A 16,244-nucleotide genomic window follows, 5' to 3' on the forward strand; every position below is an offset into this window, starting at 1 on the left:
TCAGTTTTATCTGCAGTGTTAACACTAGGCGATACCGCAAAGGCAACTGTTAATTGTTATGGACTTTGAATTAGTTTCAAATTCGAGCAAATAGTAACTGTGAACAACTGTATCAGAGGAAATATCAGTGGAGACGGATATTCATTTCACAAATTACGATCGCGTTGTGTCGTATTAGCTGTTTACCTACGCGCCACCTAGCCAGGCTAAGCAGATGCCGTGTTGCGCGTGCGCTGTCTGCTGTAGCTGCGGTATGGGTGGCGATTTCTCCAGGCAACTGGAGAGCTACGAATTCGACAAATTTCAACATTTTCTAAAAAAAATACTTGCAGTGTGTCTCAGCGGCGAAAATTTTGGGATTGTGATTCTTCACGTGTATTCTTGCTGTGTAAAAGTTTCAGGGCAGGTTTTGATATGTCGCATTGAGCAGTTCTCATATCAATAAACTGCTAACCGATACAGCTATAAAGATGATTTTGTTGTTTTGTTGTGTAATTTAAAATTTTCCAGCCAATAATTCCGCGAAAGACGGAACCAATACTGTCTACACGTTATGTCAATGGTAATGTTACTGCTGATAGTGCCACTAAAGCAGAATTAGTAAACATGTTTTCCGAAATTCCTTTACCAAAGAAGACGAAGCAATATTCCAGAATACGAATCAAGAATAACTGCCAACATGAATAACGTGGAAGTAGATATCCTCTACATACCAAAGCAGCACAAATCAATAAAGGAAAGGCTTCCAATCCAGACTGCATACCACCTAATTTTCTTCCAGATTATGCTGACACAATGGCCCCGTAATTGATAATCATATACAACCGCTCGCTCATTCAAATATCTTTACATAAAGCTTTGGAAGTAGCACCAATATCCAAGAAAGGAAATAGAAGTTATCCATTGAATTACAGACCAATATCACGAACGTTGATTTGCAGTAGGATTTTGGAACATTTACTGTGTCCAAAAATTATAAATTCCTTTGAAATGACTACATCTTTTAACTAACATACAGTATCTGATATCTCACACATCATGCACTGAACTGCACAATGGTGTTGGTTTGGGAGATGAATGCAGACACATTTCTATTCAGTACAGGTTTCCAGTATCGTATGAAAACAGCTTGCGGTCTGACGTTTGACTCTTCACAGATATTCAGTACTATTTCACACACGCTGTCCTGTTTTTATTTCCTTATTATAGTTTCACTTGTTTGGTGGCACTATGTTTAAACAACAGAGCATGTATGTGAGAGCAGGCTGTTCTTTCAATTATTGATGGTTTGGTGTTTGGTGTAGTAGTATCACGGTTTTCCTTCACATACTGAATAGTTTTTCCTTATATTTCTTTATGACATCTGTTAGTAGGAGATTTATTTGCCTAGTGCTTCTTTTCTAATGTGACCTTTGTGCAGAATGTTGATCTGGCAAGCAGCAGTTATCTTGATTATTGCTTTCTGAAGTGAACGGTTGATTTTTGTTGTTGTACATGCTTAGGGCTCTGTTGTCCTAGCTGTGTGACAACGGGCCTTGGTCAGTGCTAGCACTGTCTTTTCCTGATCTCAAGAGACTTAGGTGGTGTCGTCAGTCACTAAGCGACGGTTGTATGCGAGTGACAATGAGTGGGAACTTTTGAATAAAATCGTACTCTCGAAATATTTGTTTTGGATTTAAATGTTTCCTACCTGGAAATTCACGTGCTGAGCAATTTGTTTTGTTCAGCGTATTTTGATCGGGCGTTGTTTGTGTGCATGTTACAAATACATGAAAGAGATATATGTTGGTCGATCTATTCTAGGAGGCACTTCATTTGGCTGTGATTTTGTATGCAAGTTAAAGGTTTTTTTGCGATGTGATAGTGGATAACACATACAGATTTTTATATAGAGCATTTATAATGTTGCACCCCGCTTTTTGGATAGGCTGCCCATCGGCATTAATGCCTGTGTGTATGTGTGTGTGTGTGTGTGTGTGTGTGTGTGTGTGTGTGTGTTTGTGTGTGTGTTGATTTTAGTGTTTTGTTATAAAAAACCTCACGTGGTGGTGAATTTTATGTCTAGGTTATTTTTGTCTGGCTCAGTAAGTTTTGTTGTGTTCAGTTTTCAAAGATGGAACTCCAAACCGTCGACATTTTTGCTCTGAGTGTGGGTGACAAATCATCTGTTTCATTGTATATCGAAAAGATGAAGCCAAAAATGCGAGGAACTGAACAATGAGTAAGTTCTGCCATGAAAATAAGTTATATTTGGCTTATAATTTGCTGTCATTATCTACGTATGAGCCCGCCTTTGTGGCTGAATGGTCAGCGCGATGGAATACCATACTAACGGGGCCAGATTCGATTCCCGGCTTGGTCGCAGATTTTCTCCGCTCAGCGACTGGGTGTTGTGTTGTCTTCATCATTATCATATCATACCCATCGACGAGCAAGTCGCCGAAGTTGCTTCAACTCAAAAGGCTTGCACCAGTTGACCAGTTTACCCGACGGGAGGTCCTAGCCACACGACATTTCATTTCATCGACGAATCTATGTTCACTTCCCACTAACTGTTTTTGCCTCTACAGCAAATTACAAAATTCACAATTACAGCTATGCACTGTTGTTGCTTAGACGTATTACGTCGCTGCATGTGTGTGGTGTGTCCATGTGCTACATTGATCCAATACACAAGAAGTGTCGCATCGCAATGTGCCTGGGTCCCAGCTGTGCTGCCTACATTGACACAGATATTAGTTGACTGTATATCACTGACTACTTACAGCACACACAATGTATCAGGTTACTAGCTGTTAAGAATTATTCACCGTGTTCCAATTTGTTTTTTGTCTGTTGGGGATTACACAAAAATTTCACCTTCCGCTAGCATTTCAGCATTGAGAACATTTAGTCCACTATCAGTTTTGAAACCACATTTCATCACAGCAACTGCCACACATTCGGTAAATTATCGTTAACGTGGAGTTTAGTCAATAGCGATACAAAAGACAGCTTTTGATAGCGCACTTTACATATACACAGGTTCTCGTTGAGACGTACTTTCGATGTGTAAAGACAATGTTTGTATGGGATGCATTTAGTGTATACATCAGTACTGCATGAGACTGACTTTCGACGTGTACATACAATGTTTCTCCAGGATGTGGTTATCATATACAACAGTACCAGGTGAGACGGATTTCGCCTGTGATGACAATTTGCAACGGGGTGTCTCGGGGCGGCGGAAGTTGCTAAACTGGTGGTAATAGCCGGCCTCTGTGGCTGAGCGGTTCTAGGCGCTTCAGTCCGGATCCGCGCTGCTGCTACAGTCGCAGGTTCGAATCCTGCCTTGGGCATGGATGCGTGTGATATCCTTAGGTTAGTTAGGTTTAAGTAGTTCTAAGCCTAGGGAACGGAGGACCTCAGATGTTAATACCATAGTGCTTAGAGCCATTCGAGCCATTTCTGGTGGTAATATCTGAATGTTATTTTGCGTTGTGAACTCCTGAGGTTCAATAGTGATGTTTGTACTTTAAGTACGATTTCGTAAAGTCAGACAGTTCTTTTCTGCATGGTGGTTCTGTCAGACTCTAGCATTATATCAAAGTTTCATTACTGTGGTAATATTTTAATCGAGAATGGTGTCGACCATGGGTATTAATCCAAGACTACCTACTTTGATTCGTATAATAAGAAACTGCAGTTTGCAGAAAGCTGTGTGCCAGGTCACGGAACAGTAGCGTGGAATTTTTCCTATCACGCTGGATTTATTTCTACATAGCATCAGGCAGCCTATACTCCATAGGTTTGTCGAAGAACTGGGGAATATTTTGTCTCCTGTACCAGATGAGTGTCATACATGTCACGCTTGCGCAAAAGTTCTTGAATAAAATGAAAGTTGAATGAAGTTAAATGTTCTTATAACACATCTTGACACATACCCTGTGGTACTGTGAAATTTTAATTTAGATTTATGGGAGTTAGACATTGTTGAGGGTCAAAGCAACAAGTGTACATCTACAGAGCTTAGTACAATAGGATGCACTTTGGTATGTGCAGGTCTTCCAATGAAAATGTTCGTTGTAATTGATTGATATTTATGAAAATTAGATATACTAGTGGTCGAACCCAAACCTTCTGACTACAAAGCTGTTTATCAATCTTGTGAAATCATGTAGTCTCAGACTGTTTTAGGGCAATTGATATTGGACTGTATCACACTTGTTTGTTTACAACATTGGACAACTGTCTAGAAGTGAAATTATTTTAGGGAAATTAAGATAGACCTCGAATCATCTATCTTCTACACATCTATCCATTCTTCATAAAATATACATATGTATTTGTCAATAGACATATTGTAAACCCCATGAGACACACTTAAAATATTTGTTAACCACTCTAGTAATCAGTTATACAATCCATCATCAGTCACATGTGACGCTAGGTACCAGCAACTCTATGTACATCACTTTCTACAGCGTAACAATAGTACACATGAAAGCAAGAACATAAGCCCAATTAACGTTATGTATTTGTATATAAATGAAATGCGTGTCAGTTATAAATTCTTTATGATGTTCAGTATGCAGATACGCATTTCCCAATTACAATCATGTATACATTAAACAATAGGATATGAGCGCAGCTCACGAGTCTTAGAAGACGTACTTCAACAAATATCTAAAATCTATAGAGCACTAAACATTCAAAGTTTATACTTATTTATGCTGTGCGTATGTATATTTTGTGCTACCTGTTTTCATTGCATTATAATGACAAATCCTGTATCTTCCTAGGCTGAACACTGGATGTAGAAATAAGCAGAAATGAGAAGATGCAGAAGCGTGCATGTCTATAGGAAAATTAAAGAAAAATTTGGGCGCAAGGGATACAGCTGCATGCAAATTAAGGATGCAGATGCAAGCCGTACTAAGCAAAGAAGGGAAACCTCAAAGGTGGGAGTGTACATAGGGGAGAAACTTGTAGTCAGTCTCATGGAAAGAGCGGAGAAAGTACATGGGTATCAGACAGTAGATGGGATACTGAGAGAAGAATTTGAGAGAGCACTAAAAGACCTACGTCGAAACAAATCACCTGGAGTAGTGGTTATTTTCTGAGAATTACTGAGATCCTTGGGAGACTCAATCATGACAAAATTGTTTCACCTGGTATACAAGATGTATGAGAGGGGCGGAAGACCATTAGACATCTAGAAGAACGTAACAATCCCTATTCCAAGCAGGATGGTACTGACGGTTGCGAACGTTACCAAACCATCAGTTTAATAAGCCATAGTTACGATTAACATGATTTCTATGCAGAAGAAGGTGAGACTGGTAGAAAGTTTTGGGATCCGAAGAAGTGTAGGAACACTTGAAACAATAGTGACACTTAGACTTATCACTGAAGACAAATTTTAAAAAAAGTTAAGCATACATTTACAGCATCTGTAGATTTAAGGAGGGATTTTGACGATATTGACTGGAACACACAGTATGAAATTCTGATGTTAGCAGAGATGAAAATTTAGTAAACGAATGGTTATCTACTTGGTGTAGGCTAACGGAATTCAGTGCACTAGATAAGACGCTGCTAGGGGCATTAGACTAGGAAATGAGACATCTAGCCCAGAGCACAATTCATCTGCAGCGTAGGTGGTCTGCACAAGGTGAGAAGGTCGTTGACTTTCGCTCTATATACACATAAACAAATGCACTTACTCGTAGACTAGGAATCAAATTTGTTGTCTGGAATTTATCGCACCAGCATTAAAAGTAATTCTTATCCCCCTGTTCTGATAAGGGTATTCGGGATCTTTCCCTTGGTTGTAGGGCAAACGCCAGAACTTTGAATCTCCTACATAATGTCGCCAATTTGCATTGGTTGGTTGATTTGAAAGAGGGGACCAAACAACGAAGTCAACGGTCCCATCAGACTAGCGAAGGATGGGGAATGAAGTCGGCCGCGTCCTTTCAAAGGAACCATCCGGGCATTTGACTGAAGCGATTTGGCGAAATCATGGAAAACCTAAATTGGGATGGCCGGACGCGGGTTTGAACGGTCGTCCTCCCGAATGCGAGTACAGTGTGCTAAACACTGCAGCACCTCGCATAATGTTGCATTCTCCTGCCTCACTACCAACTGCCTGGTATTTGGCTGAAAAGTCTCTGACTCTACAACAGGTAATTAGTTCAACATTTTGTTCTACTTTTCGGGGTAGGATCTGAAAAGTATTTTTTTAAAAAAGTAGCTTAGAAAAATATAAAATGCAGACTCGTAATGAAAATAAATGCTGTTGTGAAAACCAGCATCTCACCGAGCGCAGGTATTTTGGGCTTGCCACCTTAACTACTGTTAAAATGGTAATTTTATTTTATTTTATTTTCTATGTCACGTTAGAACAGTGCTTAGTTTTAGATATGTGGCCTCTTACGCGTAACAGCGGCGATTCGTCACCAACACAAAGGTGTTATCGTTCCTAAAATGAATGGTCTGTTTGTAGTCTTGATTAAATGCGAAAATTTCATGTATCGTAATTTGAAATTTCTTAGGTTTTTCAATCTTAATTTTAGGAATACCAATGCATTTACAATAATGTGTAATACTAAAAGTGGGTGTAGTATTTTGCACCAACCACAAAAAATAAAGAAAATCAAACACATTTCGTTAAGTGTTGTTATCTTTTGTTAACAATATAGTTTTCAAATAAGCATTGATGTACAAGTAGGTTCCAGAACATGAAAACAACACATTTTAGTGTAATATATATATCGAGGCAAGAGGTACTTTAGAACAAACATAAAAAATTTAAAAAAAAGAAACAACTTTCATAAATTATCGTTGGCTTTTATTCTCAACATACTTTTTAAGGCTATATAGATGAGTGAGAAGCGTCCTGAACATTAAAAAATAAGAATATGGCATCTGTTGCAATAAGTCACATTCATTACTAAGAGTTAAATATTCTACTGAATATTTACTGGAAACGTGAAAACAGTTGTGGAATCTGGTGTAGGAAATCAATAAAACATGCTTTTTACACAGTTTTAAAATACGACGTAAAAGACTACATTACAATATTTTCGAAGCGCTTTCATAAAGTACCCCTTCAGCCCACGCACTGAATTGCGAGGGTTAATAAACTGTAATTTTTTGACGAATCATCTCGCTACATTAGACTTCTTCTGTCATATACATTTAGTTGAAGGTAGTCCTTAGTCATTTTAATGAGCCTTTAGAGATGTGACATACGTAAGTCAACTACTGAAAGAACGGAAATTTTTATTTATTTGTATATGAATTTAAAAATATTTATAACCAGTAGGGAATCTTAGAAAAGTGTTCATGCCGCAAAATCGGCGACTGTTTACCAACTTCATAACGTCAGCAGATTCAACATGAAATGTCTAATTGTCGTCTCTTTTAAATACGTAAATCCCATGCAATTTAAAATTCGTTATCCTCGTGAGTATACTCAATTACGTACATGCGTCAATATGTACTTCGCAAATAAATATGTGTAAACCGCTAATGTGTATAAAATATGACGTGTGCGTGTGTAGTTATCTAATGTTGTCTCCGCACTGGAATTCTCACGCCTGCAAATAATTAAATTGACCGTGCCGTTGACAGCTTCGTTCAGAACTTCGGTAAAACTTAGTATCGGATTGCGATTTCACCTCACTTCAGTTTAACGTATTAAACCTGTCATTTTTATCGGGGTACTACTGGAATGAATTACAGCGGGATACTATAACTTGCTAATTCTTAGAAAGACGTGTAGAAGGCAAAAGTTAGGCAAATGTGAAATACGCATTATCAAATCCTACCCTACATGTAATTTCGAGATTGACAGAACGTATCTTTGACTTTAGACTGTGTATCCCTGTGATTAAATGGACACAAAGTAGGCTGATTCTTATAAGTGATGAGAAACTAATGACCTACACCTCGACTGGCACTTTTAGAAAAAAGCTCAGAGGACAAACAAATGGAACTTAACACATTCACTGCGACTGTTTCCCTGTCCGACAAACTGGAGTACGCCCTAGACGGGAAGAGAAATTCGACTTAAGTATTCTCCCGTAAAGATGAACTTCAATGTCTTTCAGATTACACAAAGAGGTTAAGAATCGTCACTCGAGGAAACAGAATAACTACTCTGTCTCAGAGGAACGACTCACACACTCCCCGTGAGAAAGCAACACTTCTTAAAATTTGACAGTCATCTCCTTCTCTATTGCTATCGCGAGTGAAGTTCGTTCTAACGATCTTCAGAGGCTAATGCCGTCGATCGCTACTGGCAGGGATTTCTTTATTCTCCCACCATATGCCACTCCCAGCTAGACACGCGGCACCCATCTGCAGGTGGTCGCTCATGTCAGCACCAATGATGTGTGTCGCTATGGATCGGAGGAAATCCTCTCCGGCTTCCGGCGGCTATCTGATTTGGTGAAGACTGCGTGTCGCTAGCGGGATGAAAGTAGAGCTCTCCATCTGCAACATCGTCGACAGGACTGACTGCGGACCTTTGGTACAGAGCCGAGTGGAGGGTCTGAATCAGATGCTGAGACGGTTCTGCGACCGTGTGGGCTGCAGATTCCTCGACTTGCACCATAGGGTGGTGGGGTTTCGGTTTCCGCTGGATAGGTCAGGAGTCCTCTACACACAGCAGGCGGCTACACGGGTAGCAGGGGTTGTGTGGCGTGGACTGGGAGGTTTTTCAGGTTAGATGGCCTCGGGCAAGTACAGAAAGGGCAACAGCCTCAAAGGGTGAGGGGCAAAGTCAGGACATGCGGGGACCAAGCAGGAATCGGTGTTGTAATTGTAAACTGTCGAAGCTGCGTTGATAAAGTACCGGAACTTCAAGCACTGATAGAAAGCACAGAAGCTGAAATCGTTATAGGTACGGAAAGCTGGCTGAAGGCAGAGATACATTCTGCCGAATTTTTACAAAGGCACAAACGGAATTTATAAAGGATAGATTGCATGCAACCGGTGGTGGCGTGTCTGTCGCTGTTAGTAGTAGTTTATCCTGTAGTGAAATAGAAGTGGATAGTTACTGTGAATTATTATGGGAGGAGGTTATACTCAACAACCGAGCTAGGTTAATAATTGGTTCCTTTTACCGACCTCCCGACTCAGGAGCATTTGTGGAACCACTGAGAGAAAATATGGAATACATTTCACATAAATTTCCACAGCATGTTATAGTCTTAGGTGGAGATTTCAATTTACCAGATAGACTGGGACACTCAGATGTTTAGGACGGGTGGTAGGGACAGAGATTCGAGTGACATTATACTAAATGCACTATCCGAAAATTACCTAGTATGATTAAACAGAGAACCGATTCGTGGAGATAACATCGTGGACCTACTGATAACAAACAGACCCGAACTTTTCGACTCTGTAAGCGCAGAACAGGGAATCAGTGATCACAAGGCCGTTGCAGCATCCTTGAATATGGAAGTAAAGAGGAATATAAAAAAGGGAGGAAGGTTTATCTGTTTAGCAAGAGTAATAGGAGGCAGGTTTCAGACTACCTAACAGATCAAAACGAAAATTTCTGTTCTGACACCAACAATGTTGAGTGTTTATGGAAAATGTTCAAGGCAATCGTACAATTCGTTTTAGACAGGTATGTGCCTAGTAAAACTGTGAGGGACGGGAAAAACCCACCGTGGTTCAACAACAAAGTTAGGAAACTATTGCGAAAGCAAAGAGAGCTTCACTGCAAAGTTAAACGCAGCCAAAACCTCTCAGACAAACAGAAGCTAAACGATGTCAGAGTTAGCTTAAGGAGGGCTATGCGTGAAGCGTTCAGTGCATTCGAAAGTAAAATTCTATGTACTGACTTGACAGAAAATCCAAGGAAGTTCTGGTCTTACGTTAAATCATTAAGTGGATCGAAACAGCATATCCATACACTCTGGGATGATAATGGCATTGAAACAGGGGATGACACCTTTTTCCAAAGCTATTTCACAGAGGAAGACCGCACTGCAGTTCCTTCTCTAAATCCTCGCACAAACGAAAAAATGGCTGACATCGAAATAAGTGTCCAAGGAATAGAAAAGCAACTGAAATCACTCAACAGAGCAAAGTCCACTGGACCCGACGGGATACCAATTCAATTGGATTCTACACAGAGTATGCTAAAGAACTTGCCCCCCCCCCCCCCCCCTCCCGCACTTCTACCAGCCATGTACCGCAAGTCACTAGAGGAACGGAAGGTTCCAAATCATAGGAAAAGAGCACAGGTAGTTCCAGTTTTCAAGAAGGGTCGTTGAGCAAATGCGCAAAACTACAGGCCTATATCTCTGACATCGATCTGTTGTAGAGTTTTAGAACATGTTTTTTGCTCGCGTATCATGTCATTTCTGGAAACCCAGAATCTACTCTGTAGGAATCAACATGGATTCCGGAGACAGCGATCGTGTTAGACCCAACTCGATTTATTTGTTCATGAGACCCAGAAAATATTAGATACAAGCTCCCAGGTAGATGCCATTTTCCTTGACTTCCGGAAGGCGTCCGATACAGTTCCGTACTGTCGCCTGATAAACAAAGTAAGAGCCTACGGAATATCAGACCAGCTGTGAGGCTGGATTGAAGAGATTTAGCAAACAGAACACAGAATGTTGTTCTCAATGGAGAGACGTCTACAGACGTTAGAGTAACCTCTGGCGTGCCACAGGGGAGTGTTATGGGACCATTGCTTTTCACAATATATATAAATGACCTAGTAGATAGTGTCGGAAGTTCCATGTGGCTTTTCACGGATGATGCGGTAGTATACAGAGAAGTTGCAGCATTAGAAAATTGCAGCGAAATGCAGGAAGATCTGCAGCGGATAGGCACTTGGTGCTGGGAGGGGCAACTGATCCTTAACATAGACAAATGTAATGTATTGCGAATACATAGAAAGAGGGATCCTTTGTTGTATGATTATATGATAGCGGAACAAACACTGGTAGTAGTTACCTCTGTAAAATATCTGGGAGTATGCGTACGGAACGATTTGAAGTGGAATAATCATATAAAATTAATTGTTGGTAAGGCAGGTGCCAGGTTGAGATTCATTGGGAGAGTCCTTGGAAAATGTAGTCCATCAACAAAGGAGGTGGCTTACAAAACACTCTTTCGTCCTATACTTGAGTATTCCTCATCAGTGTGGGATCCGTACCAGGTCTGGTTGACAGAGGAGATGGAGAAGATCCAAAGAAGAGCGGCGCATTTCGTCACAGGGTTATTTGGTAACCATGATAGCGTTACGGAGATGTTTAGCAAACTCAAGTGGCAGACTCTGCAAGAGAGGCGCTCTGCATCGCGGTGTAGCTTACTGTCCGGGTTTCGAGAGGGTGCGTATCTGGATGAGGTATCGAATATATTGCTTCCCCCTACTTGTACCTCCGGAGGAGATCACGAATGTAAAATTAGAGAGATTCGAGCGCGCACGGAGGCTTTCAGGCAGTCGTTCTTCCCGCGAACCATACGCGACTGGAATAGGAACGGGAGGTAATGACAATGGCACGTAAAGAGCCTTGCACCACACACCGTTGGGCGGCTTGCGGAGTATAAATGTAGATGTGATGTAGATCTAGGTTTGCGCTCCAGGCGACGAATCCTGGCAGCCGTTACAAAAACATTACCTCTCACTACATGCCTTATGAGTCTGCCAGCCAATCATCTGAAGCTGATAGTCCTTTCAGAAAAATTTCCCGAAGGCTCCATTTCCGCTCCGTAACACATTTCTGCTTTCTTCGGCTGGGGCGTGCTCTGGTGCTGCCCGTGAGAAGATTCCACAGAGGTTAGCTCGCAAGCATCGTTTCTAACCACGTGCATTCCTTCGCCCTAAAAGGTTGTCCTATCGTATTCTTCCACCCCCAAAGCTCCTTCTCAAGGTACGCTATTCTGAAATTTTTTCGTCTCGCCACAGAGCACCTCCCACCCGCTCTGTCCTGGCTGTGGGATATCTGCGGCTTCTAGCATCATGAACCAACACCACAAAGAGCTATTCTCTTTCAGGGTAATAAATGTCTGGCCCTTCAGCATACGACAGGACACTTCCCACCTCCTTCTTAACCGATAGTGGCTTCTGAGGAACGCGAGGCCTCTCTGCCCTTTCCATCTGTGATCAGCCCTAGCTAATTCCCAGGCTCGCAGTGAGGCAGAAATATGTAGTGTATGGTGCTAGCCAATAACAGCCAGTGAACTAATTAATCCGACTTTGGATTTCAAATATAATCTAATGCACATATAAATCTACAAGAATATTAAATACATGACGGCAAAATCTTACCGTTTACGTAAGTATGTTTTCAGTACTTTTCTCTCCAAAAATTGTGCTCTAATGTAAGTCGCATTCAAATGAAACCCCGTCACTAGTGTAAAGTAACTGTAACGATTTCAAATGGTTCAAATGGCTCTGAGCACTATGAGACTTAACTTCTGAGGTCATCAGTCCCCTAGAACTTAGAACTACTTAAACCTAACTAACCTAAGGACACATCACACATCCATGCCCGAGGCAGGATTCGAACCTGCGACCGCAGCGGTCTCGCGGTTCCAGACTGTAGCGCCTAGAACCGCACGTAACGATGTCATCAACTCAAACAAGTAGTTATACACAGTACACAAACTCAAAAATTGTTGCCAAAACTGTTGGCACATTTATCCCATTGCGACACTAGCCGGTCGATTCCATCCTTGAAGAAGGTAGTAGGGTGCTGTTGGATCCAGGTCTGGCCCGATTCATACACTTCGTCGTCCGTTGCGATTAGATGTCCGCCAATAGCTTGTTTTAGCGGTCTAAACACGAGAAAGTTACACGGTGAACGGTCGGGACTGTACGGTGGATGTTCCAGCGTTTCCCCCTGAAACTGCTCCAATGTCGTCTTCATTGCATTGGCCATGCGTGGGTAGGCATTATCATGGAGGAGAATAACGCCATTGGACAACATACCTCGGCGTTTCGACTTGATGGCTCGCCTAAAGTTCTGTAAAGTGCCTTGATAGCGCTGTGCATTGAAGGTACTTCCCCGTTCCAGGCCCTTGTGGTCAAAAAAGGAGGACATCAAGACCTTACCAGAACTGGTGTGCACGGCCTATGATTTCTTTGGAGGTGGTGAAGTCACATGTTTCCAGTGCTTGCTCTGACGCTTGCTTTCCGGCTCAAACTGGTAAACCATGTTTCGTCACCTGTGACAATAAGCGACAGAAAGCAGTATTCACACTTATGATAACGTTGCAGATGACTAAAAGACAGCGCCATTCGAGTAGTGCACTTTTCGGCGGTCAGCTGGTGGGGAATCCACTGCACACAGATTTTTTCGAAAGTTCAAGTGTTGATGCATTATGATGTGGGTGGTGCCCATACTGATACCCAGTAACCAATGGATCTCATCCACGGTGAGTCTGCTGTTGTCCAAGACTAAAGCATTCACTTCAGCAACCACTTCCAGTGTGATGACATGAGGAGCCTGCCCAGGACGAGCATCGTCTCTGAGTGACTCGCACCCCGCAAGGAATCGTTTGCGCCGTTCCACAACGACTCAGACTGTACTCACCGTACACAGCCTTCTTTCGTCGATACATTTCACGGCCTCCAACTCCCTCCGCCGCCAACAACCGTATCACTCCTCGTTGTTCGTACTTACTCGCGTGCATGTTTGGTAGTGGACGATAACTTGTGTGACCACCTTCTCTTCGTTGTGAAACCACACTGGTGCTATGGACATCAAACGGTGCGCACACGGTCAGTGTCTCTACCAACAGATGGCGCAACCATACCCGCAGTTACAAGGTGCCAACTTACGTGTAAGGCAAAGGTAGACGCACTAACAAGGTTTGGGTGACATTGCATTCCACACATGACTTCGCTTTGCGCGGAACTGTGGCGGTGTAATTAACGTTGCGCCGGTGCGGAAAACGCTGTATGTAGCTTGTCCGGCTTTGTTTACATGGGGGTGACTTCCCAGCGCTTGGGCAGGGGCTGTGGCTGGAGCACGGGTTGTTTGTCTCAAGTGAAATGGTGGCTCTGAGCACTATGGGACTTAACAAAATGGTTCAAATGGCTGTGAGCACTATGGGACTTAACAGCTGTGGTCATCAGTCCCCTAGAACTTAGAACTACTTAAACCTAACTAACCTAAGGACATCACACACATCCATGCCCGAGGTTCCAGACTGTAGTGCCTAGAACCGCTCGGCCACCTCGGCCGGTGCGACCAGGTTTCGTTTGAATGAACCACATAGTTGCAGACGTGAGAAGAACTGTGTCACCATGTCTGAATGGTACGTTTAATCTACTCTTACATAGGTTGGATTTAATGTCATGATTATCTTGTTATATACATGGTATATGTCTATTAACGCCCATAAAAGTGGAAATTATAATTTTATTTGTAATTTTACCGTGTCTTTTCAAAACTAGTCTAATAACCAGCTGTGTTTTTTTAGACTTGTATGTCTGAACGGCCGAGATAACGGCGGATATTTTGCCAAAGTTTAGTGATATTAGTGTTTTTGGTATTACATTATTTTACATTAAGCTTCAAGAGGTTATTTCAACCAGACGTAAAGCGGTAGCGCTTTGACTCGGCCAACAAGAAATGATATATCTAGCGGTTTAATCTTGGAAGGTGCCTGATTAGGGTTTATGTTAACTCTACACAACCAACTTACTCCATTTTACATATGTCGGCGACGTTACAACAGCCCAATATTCGTAACATGTGGCTCTCGGCTACATAATGTAAGTGACCAGTTTTAAGCTGAATCTGTGACCATGATGGTGTAACACTTTTTGTTTTCACAGTTCTTAATATGCACGCGTTAGTGGAGTGAAACATGTACAAATAAAGAAGTTACAAGCGATCTGGGCGTGCTTTACAATTTTAAGAAATACTTTAACATTTTTTCTGCAGTATTTTCTAGGTTGTACCCTGTTATGGAAGTAAAACGTGGACAATACACATTACAAACAAAAATAGAATGAAAACCTATAAGATTTCCTGCTACATATGATTTCCGAACATTAAAGTGGTAGAAGAGATAGCTAAGAGAAGATGTAGTGAATAGAATCGAGAGACAAGGAATTTATGTCACACAAGTGAGTAACCGAAGGGATCGGACGATAGGACTCATTCTGATGCATGAAGGGGAAGACAGTCTGATTACAGAGAAATGTCAGGGGTGAAGGACAAAATTTGTAGAGGGAGACCAAGGCTTTGACTGCTGTAAGCAAGTTGAAGTATATGCAGTTTGCACATAGTTAATTAAGCAGAGATGAAGGGTCTTGCTCAACAAGAACAACATATTATGACACCAAAGTTATCGCTAAGTACGAGTATACTTTGTGCCCATATTAGCTTTCGTCTTCATCAGCCTTTTGACATACACTGGTGGACTGAGATTTATTCCAGTTTTTCCGTACATCATTGCCCTCTCCCACACGCATTTCCGTTGTCCCTACATATTTTATAATATCATCTCTTCCCCTTCTACCAGGTTACCGCATCTTTGTTATCATTTGGCGTACAAACGAGTGCTACATTACTCCACTTATCATTCACTCGTTTGGCTACTTGTCCAGTCCACCTTGCTCTCATTTGAACCGTAGTAATATCTAGGTCTCCCACTCCAGGTTGTAACCTAACACATTTTATTTCTATTGTGTCTCTCCAAGTAATTCCCACAACTCGTCTCTTTATTGCTCGCTGATCAAACGATAGTTTTAGGACTGTTTTTGAAAGTTAACGTCCCGCCAGTATGAAATATAGCTGGTAAAACACACAAATTACAAACAAATCGCACCAAAAGTTTTGTTTTAAAACATTATTTATTCTCCCAAAACAACACAAGTAATTTTTACCATTTTGTTTATTTCTTCTGGGAACGATCCACTCGTTATCTTGGGCTGCTGTAAATACGAAATCTCGATAACTGAGTCTACAACAGCATTGCTGATTTATGCTGGTTATATTTCCACGTGTTGAGGATAATTATCTTAAACACAATTTATTTTCTCTACCATTTTGTAATTTTCTCTGTTAAAGTCTTATGTTCGGCCCCCCATCTCCACATACAAACCCTTTTAGTTTACTTTATTTATTTATTTTTGCACTGGAGAAAACAGTACCGTGTCGCCGAGGAAACGTACAAGGGATCACAATTTCTTTGTTTTTATCACTTTTGGCGTCTGGTAACTACCTCTAGTGTTCTTCAGAATAGTTTTGATGATATGAAATCTCTAT

Source organism: Schistocerca piceifrons, chromosome 7 (assembly GCF_021461385.2).
Source record: "Schistocerca piceifrons isolate TAMUIC-IGC-003096 chromosome 7, iqSchPice1.1, whole genome shotgun sequence".
Lineage (NCBI taxonomy): Eukaryota > Metazoa > Arthropoda > Insecta > Orthoptera > Acrididae > Schistocerca > Schistocerca piceifrons.